We start from the raw sequence: 21,763 nt of genomic DNA on the forward strand, positions 1-21,763 counted from the left end.
CTTGTGGAATTGGCAAAGGGATATTTGGGAGCCCATAGAGGCCTATGGTGAAAAAGGAAATATCCTCAGATGAAATCTGGAAAGAAGCTTTCTGAGAAACTGCTCTGTGATGTGTGACTTCCACTCACAGAGTTACATCTGTATTTCGTGGATCTCTTTGCTAGCCTTATTTCTGTGGAATCTGAGAACAGATATTTCGGATCCCTTTGAAGACTATAGGGCCAAAGGAAATATCCTCCGATAACAAAGAGAAAGAAGCTTTCTGAGAAACTTCTTTGTGTTCTGTGAAATCATCTCACAGAGTTACAGCTTTCCCCTCAAGAAGCCTTTCGCTAAGACAGTTCTTGTGGAATTGACAAAGGGATATTTGGGAGCCCATAGAGGCCTATGGTGAAAAAGGAAATATCCTCAGATGAAATCTGGAAAGAAGCTTTCTGAGAAACTGCTTAGTGTTCTGTTAATTCATCTCACAGAGTTACATCTGTATTTCGTGGATCTCTTTGCTAGCCTTATTTCTGTGGAATATGAGAACAGATACTTCGGATCCCTTTGAAGACTAGAGGGCCAAAGGAAATATCCTCCGATAACAATGAGAAAGAAGCTTTCTGAGAAACTTCTTTGGGTTCTGTGAAATCATCTCACAGAGTTACAGCTTTCCCTTCAAGAAGCCTTTCCCTTAGAGAGTTCTTGTGGAATTGGCAAAGGGATATTTGGGACCCCATAGAGGGCTATGGTTAAAAAGGAAATATCCTCAGATGAAATCTGGAAAGAAGCTTTCGGAGCAACTGCTTAGTGTTCTGTTAATTCACCTCACAGAGTTACATCTGTATTTCGTGGATCTCTTTGCTAGCCTTATTTCTGTGGAATCTGAGAACAGATATTTCGGATCCCTCTGAAGACTATAGGGTCAAAGGAAATATCCTCCGATAACAAAGAGAAAGAAGCTTTCTGAGAACCTTCTTTGTGTTCTGTTAAATCATCTCACAGAGTTACAGCTTTCCCTTCAAGAAGCCTTTCGCTAAGACAGTTCTTGTGGAATTGGCAAAGGGATATTTGGAAGCCCATAGAGGGCTATGGTGAAAAAGGAAATATCCTCAGATGAAATCTGGAAAGAAGCTTTCTGAGAAACAGCTCTGTGATGTGTGACTACCACTCACAGATTTACATCTGTATTTCGTGGATCCCTTTGCTAGCCTTATTTCTGTGGAATCTGAGAACAGATATTTCGGATCCCTTTGAAGACTATAGGGCCAAAGGAAATATCCTCCGATAACAAAGAGAAAGAAGCTTTCTGAGAAACTTCTTTGTGTTCCGTGAAATCATCTCACAGAGTTACAGCTTTCCACTCAAGAAGCCTTTCGCTAAGACAGTTCTTGTGGAATTGGCAAAGGGATATTTGGGAGCCCATACGGGACTATGGTGAAAAAGGAAATATCCTCAGATGAAATCTGGAAAGAAGCTTTCTGAGAAACTGCTTAGTGTTCTGTTAATTCATCTCACAGAGTTACATCTGTATTTCGTGGATCTCTTTGCTAGCCTTATTACTGTGGAATCTGAGAACAGATATTTCAGATCCCTTTGAAGACTATAGGTCCAAAGGAAATATCCTCCGATAACCAAGAGAAAGAAGCTTTCTGAGAAACTTCTTTGTGTTCTGTGAAATCATCTCACAGAGTTACAGCTTTCCCCTCAAGAAGCCTTTCGCTAAGACAGTTCCTGAGGAATTGGCAAAGGGATATTTGGAAGCCCATAGAGGGCTATGGTGAAAAAGGAAATATCCTCAGATGAAATCTGGAAAGAAGCTTTCTGAGAAACTGCTCTGTGATGTGTGACTTCCACTCACAGAGTTACATCTGTATGTCGTGGATCTCTTCGCTAGCCTTATTTCTGTGGAATCTGAGAACAGATATTTCGTATCCCTTTGAAGACTCTAGGGCCAAAGGAAATATCCTCCGATAACAAAGAGAAAGAAGCTTTCTGAGAAACTTCTTTGTGTTCTGTGAAATCATCTCACAGAGTTACAGCTTTCCCCTCAAGAAGCCTTTCGCTAAGACAGTTCTTGTGGAATTGGCAAAGGGATATTTGGGAGCCCATGGAGGCCTATGGTGAAAAAGGAAATATCCTCAGATGAAATCTGGAAAGAAGCTTTCTGAGAAACTGCTCTGTGATGTGTGACTTCCACTCACAGAGTTACATCTGTATTTCGTGGATCTCTTTGCTAGCCTTATTTCTGTGGAATCTGAGAACACATATTTCGGATCCCTTTGAAGACTATAGGGCCAAAGGAAATATCCTCCGATAACAAAGAGAAAGAAGCTTTCTGAGAAACTTCTTTTTGTTCTGTTAAATCATCTCACAGAGTTACAGCTTTCCCTTCAAGAAGCCTTTCGCTAAGACAGTTCTTGTGGAATTGGCAAAGGGATATTTGGGAGCCCATAGAGGGCTATGGTGAAAAAGGAAATATCCTCAGATGAAATCTGGAAAGAAGCTTTCTGAGAAACTGCTCTGTGATGTGTGACTTACACTCACAGAGTTACATCTGTATTTCGTGGATCTCTTTGCTAGCCTTATTTCTGTGGAATCTGAGAACACATATTTCGGATCCCTTTGAAGACTATAGGGCCAAAGGAAATATCTTCCGATAACAAAGAGAAAGAAGCTTTCTGAGAAACTTCTTTGTGTTCTGTGAAATCATCTCACAGAGTTTCAGCTTTCCACTCAAGAAGCCTTTCGCTAAGACTGTTCTTGTGGAATTGGCAAAGGGATATTTGGGAGCCCATAGAGGACTATGGTGAAAAAGGAAATATCCTCAGATGAAATCTGGAAAGAAGCTTTCTGAGAAACTGCTTAGTGTTCTGTTAATTCATCTCACAGAGTTACATCTGTATTTCGTGGATCTCTTTGCTAGCCTTATTTCTGTGGAATCTGAGAACAGATATTTCGGATCCCTTTGAAGACTATAGGTCCAAAGGAAATATCCTCCGATAACAAAGAGAAAGAAGCTTTCTGAGAAACTTCTTTGTGTTCTGTGAAATCATCTCACAGAGTTACAGCTTTCCCCTCAAGAAGCCTTTCGCTAAGACAGTTCTTGTGGAATTGGCAAAGGGATATTTGCAAGCCCATAGAGGGCTATGGTGAAAAAGGAAATATCCTCAGATGAAATCAGGAAAGAAGCTTTCTGAGAAACTGCTCTGTGATGTGTGACCTCCACTCACAGAGTTACATCTGTATTTCGTGGATCTCTTCGCTAGCCTTATTTCTGTGGAATCTGAGAACAGATATTTCGGATCCCTCTGAGGACTATAGGGTCAAAGGAAATATCCTCCGATAACAAAGAGAAAGAAGCTTTCTGAGAAACTTCTTTGTGTTCTGTTAAATCATCTCACAGAGTTACAGCTTTCCCTTCAAGAAGCCTTTCGCTAAGACAGTTCTTGTGGAATTGGCAAAGGGATATTTGGGAGCCCATAGAGGGCTATGTTGAAAAAGGAAATATCCTCAGATGAAATCTGGAAGGAAGCTTTCTGAGAAACAGCTCTGTGATGTGTGACTACCACTCACAGATTTACATCTGTATTTCGTGGATCCCTTTGCTAGCCTTATTTCTGTGGAATCTGAGAACAGATATTTAGGATCCCTTTGAAGACTAGAGTGCCAAAGGAAATATCCTCCGATAACAAAGAGAAAGAAGCTTTCTGAGAAACTTCTTTGTGTTCTGTGAAATCATCTCACAGAGTTACAGCTTTCCCCTCAGGAAGCCTTTCGCTAAGACAGTTCTTGTGGAATTGGCAAAGGGATATTTGGGAGCCCATACAGGACTATGGTGAAAAAGGAAATATCCTCAGATGAAATCTGGAAAGAAGCTTTCTGAGAAACTGCTTAGTGTTCTGTTAATTCATCTCACAGAGTTACATCTGTATTTCGTGGATCTCTTTGCTAGCCTTATTTCTGTGGAATCTGAGAACAGATATTTCAAATCCCTTTGAAGACTATAGGGCCAAAGGAAATATCCTCCGATAACAAAGAGAAAGAAGCTTTCTGAGAAACTTCTTTGTGTTCTGTGAAATCATCTCACAGAGTTACAGCTTTCCCCTCAAGAAGCCTTTGGCTAAGACAGTTCTTGTGGAATTGGCAAAGGGAGATTTGCAAGCCCATAGAGGGCTATGGTGAAAAAGGAAATATCCTCAGATGAAATCAGGAAAGAAGCTTTCTGAGAAACTGCTCTGTGATGTGTGACTTCCACTCACAGAGTTACATCTGTATTTCGTGGATCTCTTCGCTAGCCTTATTTCTGTGGAATCTGAGAACAGATATTTCGGATCCCTCTGAAGACTATAGGGTCAAAGGAAATATCCTCCGATAACAAAGAGAAAGAAGCTTTCTGAGAAACTTCTTTGTGTTCTGTTAAATCATCTCACAGAGTTACAGCTTTCCCTTCAAGAAGCCTTTCGCTAAGACAGTTCTTGTGGAATTGGCAAAGGGATATTTGGGAGCCCATAGAGGCCTATGGTGAAAAAGGAAATATCCTCAGATGAAATCTGGAAAGAAGCTTTCTGAGAAACAGCTCTGTGATGTGTGACTACCACTCACAGATTTACATCTGTATTTCGTGGATCCCTTTGCTAGCCTTATTTCTGTGGAATCTGAGAACAGATATTTAGGATCCCTTTGAAGACTATAGGGCCAAAGGAAATATCCTCCGATAACAAAGAGAAAGAAGCTTTCTGAGAAACTTCTTTGTGTTCTGTGAAATCATCTCACAGAGTTACAGCTTTCCCCTCAAGAAGCCTTTCGCTAAGACAGTTCTTGTGGAATTGGCAAAGGGATATTTGGGAGCCCATAGAGGCCTATGGTGAAAAAGGAAATATCCTCAGATGAAATCTGGAAAGAAGCTTTCTGAGAAACTGCTCTGTGATGTGTGACTTCCACTCACAGAGTTACATCTGTATTTCGTGGATCTCTTTGCTAGCCTTATTTCTGTGGAATCTGAGAGCAGATATTTCGGATCCCTTTGAAGACTATAGGGCCAAAGGAAATATCCTCCGATAACAAAGAGAAAGAAGCTTTCTGAGAAACTTCTTTGTGTTCTGTGAAATCATCTCACAGAGTTACAGCTTTCCCCTCAAGAAGCCTTTCGCTAAGACAGTTCTTGTGGAATTGACAAAGGGATATTTGGGAGCCCATAGAGGCCTATGGTGAAAAAGGAAATATCCTCAGATGAAATCTGGAAAGAAGCTTTCTGAGAAACTGCTTAGTGTTCTGTTAATTCATCTCACAGAGTTACATCTGTATTTCGTGGATCTCTTTGCTAGCCTTATTTCTGTGGAATCTGAGAACAGATACTTCGGATCCCTTTAAAGACTAGAGGGCCAAAGGAAATATCCTCCGATAACAATGAGAAAGAAGCTTTCTGAGAAACTTCTTTGGGTTCTGTGAAATCATCTCACAGAGTTACAGGTTTCCCTTCAAGAAGCCTTTCCCTTAGACAGTTCTTGTGGAATTGGCAAAGGGATATTTGGGACCCCATAGAGGGCTATGGTTAAAAAGGAAATATCCTCAGATGAAATCTGGAAAGAAGCTTTCTGAGCAACTGCTTAGTGTTCTGTTAATTCACCTCACAGAGTTACATCTGTATTTCGTGGATCTCTTTGCTAGCCTTATTTCTGTGGAATCTGAGAACAGATATTTCGGATCCCTCTGAAGACTATAGGGTCAAAGGAAATATCCTCCGATAACAAAGAGAAAGAAGCTTTCTGAGAACCTTCTTTGTGTTCTGTTAAATCATCTCACAGAGTTACAGCTTTCCCTTCAAGAAGCCTTTCGCTAAGACAGTTCTTGTGGAATTGGCAAAGGGATATTTGGAAGCCCATAGAGGGCTATGGTGAAAAAGGAAATATCCTCAGATGAAATCTGGAAAGAAGCTTTCTGAGAAACAGCTCTGTGATGTGTGACTACCACTCACAGATTTACATCTGTATTTCGTGGATCCCTTTGCTAGCCTTATTTCTGTGGAATCTGAGAACAGATATTTCGGATCCCTTTGAAGACTATAGGGCCAAAGGAAATATCCTCCGATAACAAAGAGAAAGAAGCTTTCTGAGAAACTTCTTTGTGTTCCGTGAAATCATCTCACAGAGTTACAGCTTTCCACTCAAGAAGCCTTTCGCTAAGACAGTTCTTGTGGAATTGGCAAAGGGATATTTGGGAGCCCATACGGGACTATGGTGAAAAAGGAAATATCCTCAGATGAAATCTGGAAAGAAGCTTTCTGAGAAACTGCTTAGTGTTCTGTTAATTCATCTCACAGAGTTACATCTGTATTTCGTGGATCTCTTTGCTAGCCTTATTACTGTGGAATCTGAGAACAGATATTTCAGATCCCTTTGAAGACTATAGGTCCAAAGGAAATATCCTCCGATAACAAAGAGAAAGAAGCTTTCTGAGAAACTTCTTTGTGTTCTGTGAAATCATCTCACAGAGTTACAGCTTTCCCCTCAAGAAGCCTTTCGCTAAGACAGTTCTTGAGGAATTGGCAAAGGGATATTTGGAAGCCCATAGAGGGCTATGGTGAAAAAGGAAATATCCTCAGATGAAATCTGGAAAGAAGCTTTCTGAGAAACTGCTCTGTGATGTGTGACTTCCACTCACAGAGTTACATCTGTATGTCGTGGATCTCTTCGCTAGCCTTATTTCTGTGGAATCTGAGAACAGATATTTCGTATCCCTTTGAAGAATATAGGGCCAAAGGAAATATCCTCCGATAACAAAGAGAAAGAAGCTTTCTGAGAAACTTCTTTGTGTTCTGTGAAATCATCTCACAGAGTTACAGCTTTCCCCTCAAGAAGCCTTTCGCTAAGACAGTTCTTGTGGAATTGGCAAAGGGATATTTGGGAGCCCATGGAGGCCTATGGTGAAAAAGGAAATATCCTCAGATGAAATCTGGAAAGAAGCTTTCTGAGAAACTGCTCTGTGATGTGTGACTTCCACTCACAGAGTTACATCTGTATTTCGTGGATCTCTTCGCTAGCCTTATTTCTGTGGAATCTGAGAACACATATTTCGGATCCCTTTGAAGACTATAGGGCCAAAGGAAATATCCTCCGATAACAAAGAGAAAGAAGCTTTCTGAGAAACATCTTTGTGTTCTGTGAAATCATCTCACAGAGTTTCAGCTTTCCACTCAAGAAGCCTTTCGCTAAGACAGTTCTTGTGGAATTGGCAAAGGGATATTTGGGAGCCCATAGAGGACTATGGTGAAAAAGGAAATATCCTCAGATGAAATCTGGAAAGAAGATTTCTGAGAAACTGCTTAGTGTTCTGTTAATTCATCTCACAGAGTTACATCTGTATTTCGTGGATCTCTTTGCTAGCCTTATTTCTGTGGAATCTGAGAACAGATATTTCGGATCCCTTTGAAGACTATAGGTCCAAAGGAAATATCCTCCGATAACAAAGAGAAAGAAGCTTTCTGAGAAACTTCTTTGTGTTCTGTGAAATCATCTCACAGAGTTACAGCTTTCCCCTCAAGAAGCCTTTCGCTAAGACAGTTCTTGTGGAATTGGCAAAGGGATATTTGGGAGCCCATAGAGGGCTATGGTGAAAAAGGAAATATCCTCAGATGAAATCTGGAAAGAAGCTTTCTGAGAAACAGCTCTGTGATGTGTGACTACCACTCACAGATTTACATCTGTATTTCGTGGATCCCTTTGCTAGCCTTATTTCTGTGGAATCTGAGAACAGATATTTCGGATCCCTTTGAAGACTATAGGGCCAAAGGAAATATCCTCCGATAACAAAGAGAAAGAAGCTTTCTGAGAAACTTCTTTGTGTTCTGTGAAATCATCTCACAGAGTTACAGCTTTCCACTCAAGAAGCCTTTCCTTTAGACAGTTCTTGTGGAATTGGCAAAGTGATATTTGGAAGCCCATACAGGACTATGGTGAAAAAGGAAATATCCTCAGAAGAAATCTGGAAAGAAGCTTTCTGAGAAACTGCTCTGTGATGTTTGACTTCCACTCACAGAGTTACATCTGTATTTCGTGGATCCCTTTGCTAGCCTTATTTCTGTGGAATCTGAGAACAGATATTTCGTATCCCTTTGAAGACTATAGGGCCAAAGGAAATATCCTCCGATAACAAAGAGAAAGAAGCTTTCTGAGAAACTTCTTTGTGTTTTGTGAAATCATCTCACAGAGTTACAGCTTTCCCCTCAAGAAGCCTTTCGCTAAGACAGTTCTTGTGGAATTGGCAAAGGGATATTTGGGAGCCCATAGAGGGCTATGGTGAAAAAGGAAATATCCTCAGATGAAATCTGGAAAGAAGCTTTCTGAGAAACTGCTTAGTGTTCTGTTAATTCATCTCACAGAGTTACATCTGTATTTCGTGGATCTCTTTGCTAGCCTCATTTCTGTGGAATCTGAGAACAGATATTTCGGATCCCTTTGAAGACTATAGGGCCAAAGGAAATATCCTCCGATAACAAAGAGAAAGAAGCTTTCTGAGAAACTTCTTTGTGTTCTGTGAAATCATCTCACAGAGTTACAGCTTTCCCCTCAAGAAGCCTTTCGCTAAGACAGTTCTTGTGGAATTGGCAAAGGGATATTTGGGAGCCCATAGAGGCCTATGGTGAAAAAGGAAATATCCTCAGATGAAATCTGGAAAGAAGCTTTCTGAGAAACTGCTTAGTGTTCTGTTAATTCATCTCACAGAGTTACATCTGTATTTCGTGGATCTCTTTGCTAGCCTTATTTCTGTGGAATCTGAGAACAGATATTTCGAATCCCTTTGAAGACTCTAGGGCCAAAGGAAATATCCTCCGATAACAAAGAGAAAGAAGCTTTCTGAGAAACTTCTTTGTGTTCTGTGAAATTATCTCACAGAGTTACAGCTTTCCACTCAAGAAGCCTTTCTCTAAGACAGTTCTTGTGGAATTGGCAAAGGGATATTTGGGAGCCCATAGATGCCTATGGTGAAAAAGGAAATATCCTCAGATGAAATCTGGAAAGAAGCTTTCTGAGAAACTGCTTAGTGTTCTGTTAATTCATCTCACAGAGTTACATCTGTATTTCGTGGATCTCTTTGCTAGCCTTATTTCTGTGGAATCTGAGAACAGATATTTCGGATCCATTTGAAGAATACAGGGATAGAGGAAATATCCTCCGATAACAAAGAGAAAGAAGCTTTCTGAGAAACTTCTTTGTGTTCTGTGAAATCATCTCACAGAGTTACAGCTTTCCCTCAAGAAGCCTTTCGCTAAGACAGTTCTTGTGGACTTGGCAAAGGGATATTTGGGAGCCCATAGAGGCCTATGGTGAAAAAGGAAATATCCTCAGATGAAATCTGGAAAGAAGCTTTCTGAGAAACTGCTTAGTCTTCTGTTAATTCATCTCACAGAGTTACATCTGTATTTCGTGGATCTCTTTGCTAGCCTTATTTCTGTGGAATCTTAGAACAGATATTTCGGATCCCTTTGAAGACTATAGGGCCAAAGGAAATATCCTCCGATAACAAAGAGAAAGAAGCTTTCTGAGAAACTTCTTTGTGTTCTGTGAAATCATCTCACAGAGTTACAGCTTTCCCCTCAAGAAGCCTTTCGCTAAGACAGTTCTTGTGGAATTGGCAAAGTGAAATTTGGAAGCCCATAGAGGGCTACGGTGAAAAAGGAAATATCCTCAGATGAAATCTGGAAAGAAGCTTTCTGAGAAACTGCTCTGTGATGTGTGACTTCCACTCACAGAGTTACATCTGTATTTCGTGGATTTCTTTGCAAGCCTTATTTCTGTGGAATCTGAGAACAGATATTTCGGATCCCTTTGAAGACTACAGGGTCAAAGGAAATATCCTCCGATAACAAAGAGAAAGAAGATTTCTGAGAAACTTCTTTGTGTTCTGTGAAATCATCTCACAGAGTTACAGCTTTCCACTAAAGAAGCCTTTCGCTAAGACAGTTCTTGTGGAATTGGCAAAGGGATATTTGGATGCCCATAGAGGGCTATGGTGAAAAAGGAAATATCCTCAGATGAAATCTGGAAAGAAGCTTTCTGAGAAACTGCTTACTGTTCTGTTAATTCATCTCACAGAGTTACATCTGTATTTCGTGGATCTCTTTGCTAGCCTTATTTCTGTGGAATCTGAGAACAGATATTTCGGATCCCTTTGAAGACTATAGGGCCAAAGGAAATATCCTCCGATAACAAAGAGAAAGAAGCTTTCTGAGAAACTTCTTTGTGTTCTGTGAAATCATCTCACAGAGTTACAGCTTTCCCCCCAAGAAGCCTTTCGCTAAGACAGTTCTTGTGGAATTGGCAAAGGGATATTTGGGAGCCCATAGAGGCCTATGGTGAAAAAGGAAATATCCTCAGATGAAATCTGGAAAGAAGCTTTCTGAGAAACTGCTTAGTGTTCTGTTAATTCATCTCACAGAGTTACATCTGTATTTCGTGGATCTCTTTGCTAGCCTTATTTCTGTGGAATCTGAGAACAGATATTTCGAATCCGTTTGAAGACTATAGGGCCAAAGGAAATATCCTCCGATAACAAAGAGAAAGAAGCGTTCTGAGAAACTTCTTTGTGTTCTGTGAAATCATCTCACAGAGTTACAGCTTTCCCCTCAAGAAGCCTTTCGCTAAGACAGTTCTTGTGGAATTGGCAAAGTGAAATTTGGAAGCCCATAGAGGGCTATGGTGAAAAAGGAAATATCCTCAGATGAAATCTGGAAAGAAGCTTTCTGAGAAACTGCTCTGTGATGTGTGACTTCCACTCACAGAGTTACATCTGTATTTCGTGGATCTCTTTGCTAGCCTTATTTCTGTGGAATCTGAGAACAGATATTTCGGATCCGTTTGAAGACTATAGGGCCAAAGGAAATATCCTCCGATAACCAAGAGAAAGAAGCTTTCTGAGAAACTTCTTTGTTTTCTGTGAAATCATCTCACAGAGTTACAGCTTTCCCCTCAAGAAGCCTTTCGCTAAGACAGTTCTTGTGGTATTGGCAAAGGGATATTTGGGAGACCATAGAGGCCTATGGTGAAAAAGGAAATATCGTCAGATGAAATCTGGAAAGAAGCTTTCTGAGAAACTGCTTAGTGTTCTGTTAATTCATCTCACAGAGTTACGTCTGTATTTCGTGGATCTCTTTGCTAGCCTTATTTCTGTGGAATCTGAGAACAGATATTTCGGATCCCTTTGAAGACTATAGGGCCAAAGGAAATATCCTCCGATAACAAAGAGAAAGAAGCTTTCTGAGAAACTTCTTTGTGTTCTGTGAAATCATCTCACAGAGTTACAGCTTTCCCCTGAAGAAGCCTTTCGCTAAGACAGTTCTTGTGGAATTGGCAAAGGGATATTTCAGAGCCCATAGAGGCCTACGGTGAAAAAGGAAATATCCTCAGATGAAATCTGGAAAGAAGCTTTCTGAGCAACTGCTTAGTGTTCTGTTAATTCATCTCACAGAGTTACATCTGTATTTCGTGGATCTCTTTGCTAGCCTTATTTCTGTGGAATCTGAGAACAGATATTTCGGATCCATTTGAAGAATACAGGGACAGAGGAAATATCATCCGATAACAAAGAGAAAGAAGCTTTCTGAGAAACTTCTTTGTGTTCTGTGAAATCATCTCACAGAGTTACAGCTTTCCCTCAAGAAGCCTTTCGCTAAGACAGTTCTTGTGGACTTGGCAAAGGGATACTTGGGAGCCCATAGAGGCCTATGGTGAAAAAGGAAATATCCTCAGATGAAATCTGGAAAGAAGCTTTCTGAGAAACTGCTTAGTGTTCTGTTAATTGATCTCACAGAGTTACATCTGTATTTCGAGGATCTCTTTGCTAGCCATATTTCTGTGGAATCTGAGAACAGATATTTAGGATGCCTTTGAAGACTATAGGGCCAACGGGAATATCCCCCGATAACAAAGAGAAAGAAGCTTTCTGTGAAACTTCTTTGTGTTCTGTGAAATCATGTCACAGAGTTACAGCTTTCCCGTCAAGTAGCGTTTCGCCTAGACAGTTCTTGTGGAATTGGCAAAGTGAAATTTGGAAGCCCATAGAGGGCTATGGTGAAAAAGGAAATATCCTCAGATGAAATCTGGAAAGAAGCTTTCTGAGAAACTGCTCTGTGATGTGTGACTTCCACTCACAGAGTTACATCTGTATTTCGTGGATCTCTTTGCTAGCCTTATTTCTGTGGAATGTGAGAACAGATATTTCGGATCCCTTTGAAGACTATACGGCCAAAGGAAATATCCTCCGATAACAAAGAGAAAGAAGCTTTCTGAGAAACTTCTTTGTGTTCTGTGAAATCATCTCACAGAGTTACAGCTTTCCCCTCAAGAAGCCTTTCGCTAAGACAGTTCTTGTGGAATTGGCAAAGGGATATTTGGATGCCCGTAGAGGGCTATGGTGAAAAAGGAAATATCCTCAGATGAAATCAGGAAAGAAGCTTTCTGAGAAACTGCTTACTGTTCTGTTAATTCATCTCACAGAGTTACATCTGTATTTCGTGGATCTCTTTGCTAGCCTTATTTCTGTGGAATCTGAGAACAGATATTTCGGATCCCTTTGAAGACTATAGGGCGAAAGGAAATATCCTCAGATAACAAAGAGAAAGAAGCTTTCTGAGAAACTTCTTTGTGTTCTGTGAAATCATCTCACAGAGTTACAGCTTTCCCCTCAAGAAGCCTTTCGTTAAGACAGTTCTTGTGGAATTGGCAAAGGGATATTTGGATGCCCATTGAGGGCTATGGTGAAAAAGGAAATATCCTCAGATGAAATCTGGAGAGAAGCTTTCTGAGAAACTGCTCTGTGATGTGTGACTTCCACTCACAGAGTTACATCTGTATTTCCTGGATCTCTTTGCTAGCCTTATTTCTGTGGAATCTGAGAACAGATATTTCGGATCCCTTTGAAGACTATAGGGCCAAAGGAAATATCCTCCGATAACAAAGAGAAAGAAGCTTTCTGAGAAACTTCTTTGTGTTCTGTGAAATCATCTCACAGAGTTACAGCTTTCCCCTCAAGAAGCCTTTCGCTAAGACAGTTCTTGTGGAATTGGCAAAGGGATATTTGGGAGCCCATACAGGACTATGGTGAAAAAGGAAATATCCTCAGATGAAATCTGGAAAGAAGCTTTCTGAGAAACTGCTTAGTGTTCTGTTAATTCATCTCACAGAGTTACATCTGTATTTCGTGGATCTCTTTGCTAGCCTTATTTCTGTGGAATCTGAGAACAGATATTTCGGATCCCTTAGAAGACTATAGGTCCAAAGGAAATATCCTCCGATAACAAAGAGAAAGAAGCTTTCTGAGAAACTTCTTTGTGTTCTGTGAAATCATCTCACAGAGATACAGCTTTCCCCTCAAGAAGCCTTTCGCTAAGACAGTTCTTGTGGAATTGGCAAAGGGATATTTCAGAGCCCATAGAGGCCTATGGTGAAAAAGGAAATATCCTCAGATGAAATCTGGAAAGAAGCTTTCTGAGCAACTGCTTAGTGTTCTGTTAATTCATCTCACAGAGTTACATCTGTATTTCGTGGATCTCTTTGCTAGCCTTATTTCTGTGGAATCTGAGAAAAGATACTTCGGATCCCTTTGAAGACTATAGGGCCAAAGGAAATATCCTCCGATAACAAAGAGAAAGAAGCTTTCTGAGAAACTTCTTTGTGTTCTGTGAAATCATCTCACAGAGTTGCAGCTTTCCCTTCAAGAAGCCTTTCCCTAAGACAGTTCTTGTGGAATTGGCAAAGTGATATTTGGGAGCCCATAGAGGGCTATGGTGAAAAAGGAAATACCCTCAGATGAAATCTGGAAAGAAGCTTTGTGAGAAACTGCTCTGTGGTGTGTGACTTCCACTCACAGAGTTACATCTGTATTTCGTGGATCTCTTTGCTAGCCTTATTTCTGTGGAATCTGAGAACAGATATTTCGGATCCCTTTGAAGACTATAGGGCCAAAGGAAATATAATGCGATAACAAAGAGAAAGAAGCTTTCTGAGAAACTTCTTTGTGTTCTGTGAAATCATCTCACAGAGTTACAGCTTTCCCCTCAAGAAGCCTTTTGCTAAGACAGTTCTTGTGGAATTGGCAAAGGGATATTTTGGAGCCCATAGAGGCCTATGGTGAAAAAGGAAATATCCAGGGATGAAATCTGGAAAGAAGCTTTCTGAGAAACTGCTTAGTGTTCTGTTAATTCATCTCACAGAGTTACATCTGTATTTCGTGGTTCTCTTTGCTAGCCTTATTTCTGTGAAATCTGAGAACAGATATTTCGGATCCCTTTGAAGACTATAGGGCCAAAGGAAATATCCTCCGATAACAAAGAGAAAGAAGCTTTCTGAGAAACTTCTTTGTGTTCTGTGAAATCATCTCACAGAGTTACAGCTTTCCCCTCAAGAAGCCTTTCGCTAAGACAGTTCTTGTGGAATTGGCAAAGGGAGATTTGCAAGCCCCTAGAGGGCTATGGTGAAAAAGGAAATATCCTCAGATGAAATCAGGAAAGAAGCTTTCTGAGAAACTGCTCTGTGATGTGTGACTTCCACTCACAGAGTTACATCTGTATTTCGTGGATCTCTTCCCTAGCCTTATTTCTGTGGAATCTGAGAACAGATATTTCGGATCCCTCTGAAGACTATAGGGTCAAAGGAAATATCCTCCGATAACAAAGAGAAAGAAGCTTTCTGAGAAACTTCTTTGTGTTCTGTTAAATCATCTCACAGAGTTACAGCTTTCCCTTCAAGAAGCCTTTCGCTAAGACAGTTCTTGTGGAATTGGCAAAGGGATAATTGGGAGCCCATAGAGGCCTATGGTGAAAAAGGAAATATCCTCAGATGAAATCTGGAAAGAAGCTTTCTGAGAAACAGCTCTGTGATGTGTGACTACCACTCACAGATTTACATCTGTATTTCGTGGATCCCTTTGCTAGCCTTATTTCTGTGGAATCTGAGAACAGATATTTAGGATCCCTTTGAAGACTATAGGGCCAAAAGAAATATCCTCCGATAACAAAGAGAAAGAAGCTTTCTGAGAAACTTCTTTGTGTTCTGTGAAATCATCTCACAGAGTTACAGCTTTCCCCTCAAGAAGCCTTTCGCTAAGACAGTTCTTGTGGAATTGGCAAAGGGATATTTGGGAGCCCATAGAGGCCTATGGTGAAAAAGGAAATATCCTCAGATGAAATCTGGAAAGAAGCTTTCTGAGAAACTGCTCTGTGATGTGTGACTTCCACTCACAGAGTTACATCTGTATTTCGTGGATCTCTTTGCTAGCCTTATTTCTGTGGAATCTGAGAACAGATATTTCGGATCCCTTTGAAGACTATAGGGCCAAAGGAAATATCCTCCGATAACAAAGAGAAAGAAGCTTTCTGAGAAACTTCTTTGTGTTCTGTGAAATCATCTCACAGAGTTACAGCTTTCCCCTCAAGAAGCCTTTCGCTAAGACAGTTCTTGTGGAATTGACAAAGGGATATTTGGGAGCCCATAGAGGCCTATGGTGAAAAAGGAAATATCCTCAGATGAAATCTGGAAAGAAGCTTTCTGAGAAACTGCTTAGTGTTCTGTTAATTCATCTCACAGAGTTACATCTGTATTTCGTGGATCTCTTTGCTAGCCTTATTTCTGTGGAATATGAGAACAGATACTTCGGATCCCTTTGAAGACTAGAGGGCCAAAGGAAATATCCTCCGATAACAATGAGAAAGAAGCTTTCTGAGAAACTTCTTTGGGTTCTGTGAAATCATCTCACAGAGTTACAGCTTTCCCTTCAAGAAGCCTTTCCCTTAGACAGTTCTTGTGGAATTGGCAAAGGGATATTTGGGACCCCATAGAGGGCTATGGTGAAAAAGGAAATATCCTCAGATGAAATCTGGAAAGAAGCTTTCTGAGCAACTGCTTAGTGTTCTGTTAATTCACCTCACAGAGTTACATCTGTATTTCGTGGATCTCTTTGCTAGCCTTATTTCTGTGGAATCTGAGAACAGATATTTCGGATCCCTCTGAAGACTATAGGGTCAAAGGAAATATCCTCCGATAACAAAGAGAAAGAAGCTTTCTGAGAACCTTCTTTGTGTTCTGTTAAATCATCTCACAGAGTTACAGCTTTCCCTTCAAGAAGCCTTTCGCTAAGACAGTTCTTGTGGAATTGGCAAAGGGATATTTGGAAGCCCATAGAGGGCTATGGTGAAAAAGGAAATATCCTCAGATGAAATCTGGAAAGAAGCTTTCTGAGAAACAGCTCTGTGATGTGTGACTACCACTCACAGATTTATATCTGTATTTCGTGGATCCCTTTGCTAGCCTTATTTCTGTGGAATCTGAGAACAGATATTTCGGATCCCTTTGAAGACTATAGGGCCAAAGGAAATATCCTCCGATAACAAAGAGAAAGAAGCTTTCTGAGAAACTTCTTTGTGTTCCGTGAAATCATCTCACAGAGTTACAGCTTTCCACTCAAGAAGCCTTTCGCTAAGACAGTTCTTGTGGAATTGGCAAAGGGATATTTGGGAGCCCATACGGGACTATGGTGAAAAAGGAAATATCCTCAGATGAAATCTGGAAAGAAGCTTTCTGAGAAACTGCTTAGTGTTCTGTTAATTCATCTCACAGAGTTACATCTGTATTTCGTGGATCTCTTTGCTAGCCTTATTACTGTGGAATCTGAGAACAGATATTTCAGATCCCTTTGAAGACTATAGGTCCAAAGGAAATATCCTCCGATAACAAAGAGAAAGAAGCTTTCTGAGAAACTTCTTTGTGTTCTGTGAAATCATCTCACAGAGTTACAGCTTTCCCCTCAAGAAGCCTTTCGCTAAGACAGTTCCTGAGGAATTGGCAAAGGGATATTTGGAAGCCCATAGAGGGCTATGGTGAAAAAGGAAATATCCTCAGATGAAATCTGGAAAGAAGCTTTCTGAGAAACTGCTCTGTGATGTGTGACTTCCACTCACAGAGTTACATCTGTATGTCGTGGATCTCTTCGCTAGCCTTATTTCTGTGGAATCTGAGAACAGATATTTCGTATCCCTTTGAAGAATATAGGTCCAAAGGAAATATCCTCCGATAACAAAGAGAAAGAAGCTTTCTGAGAAACTTCTTTGTGTTCTGTGAAATCATCTCACAGAGTTACAGCTTTCCCCTCAAGAAGCCTTTCGCTAAGACAGTTCTTGTGGAATTGGCAAAGGGATATTTGGGAGCCCTTGGAGGCCTATGGTGAAAAAGGAAATATCCTCAGATGAAATCTGGAAAGAAGCTTTCTGAGAAACTGCTCTGTGATGTGTGACTTCCACTCACAGAGTTACATCTGTATTTCGTGGATCTCTTTGCTAGCCTTATTTCTGTGGAATCTGAGAACACATATTTCGGATCCCTTTGAAGACTATAGGGCCAAAGGAAATATCCTCCGATAACAAAGAGAAAGAAGCTTTCTGAGAAACTTCTTTGTGTTCTGTGAAATCATCTCACAGAGTTTCAGCTTTCCACTCAAGAAGCCTTTCGCTAAGACAGTTCTTGTGGAATTGGCAAAGGGATATTTGGGAGCCCATAGAGGACTATGGTGAAAAAGGAAATATCCTCAGATGAAATCTGGAAAGAAGCTTTCTGAGAAACTGCTTAGTGTTCTGTTAATTCATCTCACAGAGTTACATCTGTATTTCGTGGATCTCTTTGGTAGCCTTATTTCTGTGGAATCTGAGAACAGATATTTCGGATCCCTTTGAAGACTATAGGTCCAAAGGAAATATCCTCCGATAACAAAGAGAAAGAAGCTTTCTGAGAAACTTCTTTGTGTTCTGTGAAATCATCTCACAGAGTTACAGCTTTCCCCTCAAGAAGCCTTTCGCTAAGACAGTTCTTGTGGAATTGGCAAAGGGAGATTTGCAAGCCCATTGAGGGCTATGGTGAAAAAGGAAATATCCTCAGATGAAATCAGGAAAGAAGCTTTCTGAGAAACTGCTCTGTGATGTGTGACTTCCACTCACAGAGTTACATCTGTATTTCGTGGATCTCTTCGCTAGCCTTATTTCTGTGGAATCTGAGAACAGATATTTCGGATCCCTCTGAAGACTATAGGGTCAAAGGAAATATCCTCCGATAACAAAGAGAAAGAAGCTTTCTGAGAAACTTCTTTGTGTTCTGTTAAATCATCTCACAGAGTTACAGCTTTCCCTTCAAGAAGCCTTTCGCTAAGACAGTTCTTGTGGAATTGGCAAAGGGATATTTGGGAGCCCATAGAGGGCTATGGTGAAAAAGGAAATATCCTCAGATGAAATCTGGAAAGAAGCTTTCTGAGAAACTGCTCTGTGATGTGTGACTTCCACTCACAGAGTTACATCTGTATTTCGTGGATCTCTTTGCTAGCCTTATTTCTGTGGAATCTGAGAACACATATTTCGGATCCCTTTGAAGACTATAGGGCCAAAGGAAATATCCTCCGATAACAAAGAGAAAGAAGCTTTCTGAGAAACTTCTTTGTGTTCTGTGAAATCATCTCACAGAGTTTCAGCTTTCCACTCAAGAAGCCTTTCGCTAAGACAGTTCTTGTGGAATTGGCAAAGGGATATTTGGGAGCCCATAGAGGACTATGGTGAAAAAGGAAATATCCTCAGATGAAATCTGGAAAGAAGCTTTCTGAGAAACTGCTTAGTGTTCTGTTAATTCATCTCACAGAGTTACATCTGTATTTCGTGGATCTCTTTGCTAGCCTTATTTCTGTGGAATCTGAGAACAGATATTTCAGATCCCTTTGAAGACTATAGGTCCAAAGGAAATATCCTCCGATAACAAAGAGAAAGAAGCTTTCTGAGAAACTTCTTTGTGTTCTGTGAAATCATCTCACAGAGTTACAGCTTTCCCCTCAAGAAGCCTTTCGCTAAGACAGTTCTTGTGGAATTGGCAAAGGGATATTTGCAAGCCCATAGAGGGCTATGGTGAAAAAGGAAATATCCTCAGATGAAATCAGGAAAGAAGCTTTCTGAGAAACTGCTCTGTGATGTGTGACCTCCACTCACAGAGTTACATCTGTATTTCGTGGATCTCTTCGCTAGCCTTATTTCTGTGGAATTTGAGAACAGATATTTCGGATCCCTCTGAAGACTATAGGGTCAAAGGAAATATCCTCCGATAACAAAGAGAAAGAAGCTTTCTGAGAAACTTCTTTGTGTTCTGTTAAATCATCTCACAGAGTTACAGCTTTCCCTTCAAGAAGCCTTTCGCTAAGACAGTTCTTGTGGAATTGGCAAAGGGATATTTGGGAGCCCATAGAGGGCTATGTTGAAAAAGGAAATATCCTCAGATGAAATCTGGAAGGAAGCTTTCTGAGAAACAGCTCTGTGATGTGTGACTACCACTCACAGATTTACATCTGTATTTCGTGGATCCCTTTGCTAGCCTTATTTCTGTGGAATCTGAGAACAGATATTTAGGATCCCTTTGAAGACTATAGGGCCAAAGGAAATATCCTCCGATAACAAAGAGAAAGAAGCTTTCTGAGAAACTTCTTTGTGTTCTGTGAAATCATCTCACAGAGTTACAGCTTTCCCCTCAGGAAGCCTTTCGCTAAGACAGTTCTTGTGGAATTGGCAAAGGGATATTTGGGAGCCCATACAGGACTATGGTGAAAAAGGAAATATCCTCAGATGAAATCTGGAAAGAAGCTTTCTGAGAAACTGCTTAGTGTTCTGTTAATTCATCTCACAGAGTTACATCTGTATTTCGTGGATCTCTTTGCTAGCCTTATTTCTGTGGAATCTGAGAACAGATATTTCAAATCCCTTTGAAGACTATAGGGCCAAAGGAAATATCCTCCGATAACAAAGAGAAAGAAGCTTTCTGAGAAACTTCTTTGTGTTCTGTGAAATCATCTCACAGAGTTACAGCTTTCCCCTCAAGAAGCCTTTGGCTAAGACAGTTCTTGTGGAATTGGCAAAGGGAGATTTGCAAGCCCATAGAGGGCTATGGTGAAAAAGGAAATATCCTCAGATGAAATCAGGAAAGAAGCTTTCTGAGAAACTGCTCTGTGATGTGTGACTTCCACTCACAGAGTTACATCTGTATTTCGTGGATCTCTTCGCTAGCCTTATTTCTGTGGAATCTGAGAACAGATATTTCGGATCCCTCTGAAGACTATAGGGTCAAAGGAAATATCCTCCGATAACAAAGAGAAAGAAGCTTTCTGAGAAACTTCTTTGTGTTCTGTTAAATCATCTCACAGAGTTACAGCTTTCCCTTCAAGAAGCCTTTCGCTAAGACAGTTCTTGTGGAATTGGCAAAGGGATATTTGGGAGCCCATAGAGGCCTATGGTGAAAAAGGAAATATCCTCAGATGAAATCTGGAAAGAAGCTTTCTGAGAAACAGCTCTGTGATGTGTGACTACCACTCACAGATTTACATCTGTATTTCGTGGATCCCTTTGCTAGCCTTATTTCTGTGGAATCTGAGAACAGATATTTAGGATCCCTTTGAAGACTATAGGGCCAAAGGAAATATCCTCCGATAACAAAGAGAAAGAAGCTTTCTGAGAAACTTCTTTGTGTTCTGTGAAATCATCTCACAGAGTTACAGCTTTCCCCTCAAGAAGCCTTTCGCTAAGACAGTTCTTGTGGAATTGGCAAAGGGATATTTGGGAGCCCATAGAGGCCTATGGTGAAAAAGGAAATATCCTCAGATGAAATCTGGAAAGAAGCTTTCTGAGAAACTGCTCTGTGATGTGTGACTTCCACTCACAGAGTTACATCTGTATTTCGTGAATCTCTTTGCTAGCCTTATTTCTGTGGAATCTGAGAGCAGATATTTCGGATCCCTTTGAAGACTATAGGGCCAAAGGAAATATCCTCCGATAACAAAGAGAAAGAAGCTTTCTGAGAAACTTCTTTGTGTTCTGTGAAATCATCTCACAGAGTTACAGCTTTCCCCTCAAGAAGCCTTTCGCTAAGACAGTTCTTGTGGAATTGACAAAGGGATATTTGGGAGCCCATAGAGGCCTATGGTGAAAAAGGAAATATCCTCAGATGAAATCTGGAAAGAAGCTTTCTGAGAAACTGCTTAGTGTTCTGTTAATTAATCTCACAGAGTTACATCTGTATTTCGTGGATCTCTTTGCTAGCCTTATTTCTGTGGAATCTGAGAACAGATACTTCGGATCCCTTTAAAGACTAGAGGGCCAAAGGAAATATCCTCCGATAACAATGAGAAAGAAGCTTTCTGAGAAACTTCTTTGGGTTCTGTGAAATCATCTCACAGAGTTACAGCTTTCCCTTCAAGAAGCCTTTCCCTTAGACAGTTCTTGTGGAATTGGCAAAGGGATATTTGGGAGCCCATAGAGGGCTATGGTGAAAAAGGAAATATCCTCAGATGAAATCTGGAAAGAAGCTTTCTGAGCAACTGCTTAGTGTTCTGTTAATTCACCTCACAGAGTTACATCTGTATTTCGTGGATCTCTTTGCTAGCCTTATTTCTGTGGAATCTGAGAACAGATATTTCGGATCCCTCTGAAGACTATAGGGTCAAAGGAAATATCCTCCGATAACAAAGAGAAAGAAGCTTTCTGAGAACCTTCTTTGTGTTCTGTTAAATCATCTCACAGAGTTACAGCTTTCCCTTCAAGAAGCCTTTCGCTAAGACAGTTCTTGTGGAATTGGCAAAGGGATATTTGGAAGCCCATAGAGGGCTATGGTGAAAAAGGAAATATCCTCAGATGAAATCTGGAAAGAAGCTTTCTGAGAAACAGCTCTGTGATGTGTGACTACCACTCACAGATTTACATCTGTATTTCGTGGATCCC

The sequence above is a fragment of the Macaca mulatta genome, chromosome 17, assembly GCF_049350105.2.
Source record: "Macaca mulatta isolate MMU2019108-1 chromosome 17, T2T-MMU8v2.0, whole genome shotgun sequence".
Lineage (NCBI taxonomy): Eukaryota > Metazoa > Chordata > Mammalia > Primates > Cercopithecidae > Macaca > Macaca mulatta.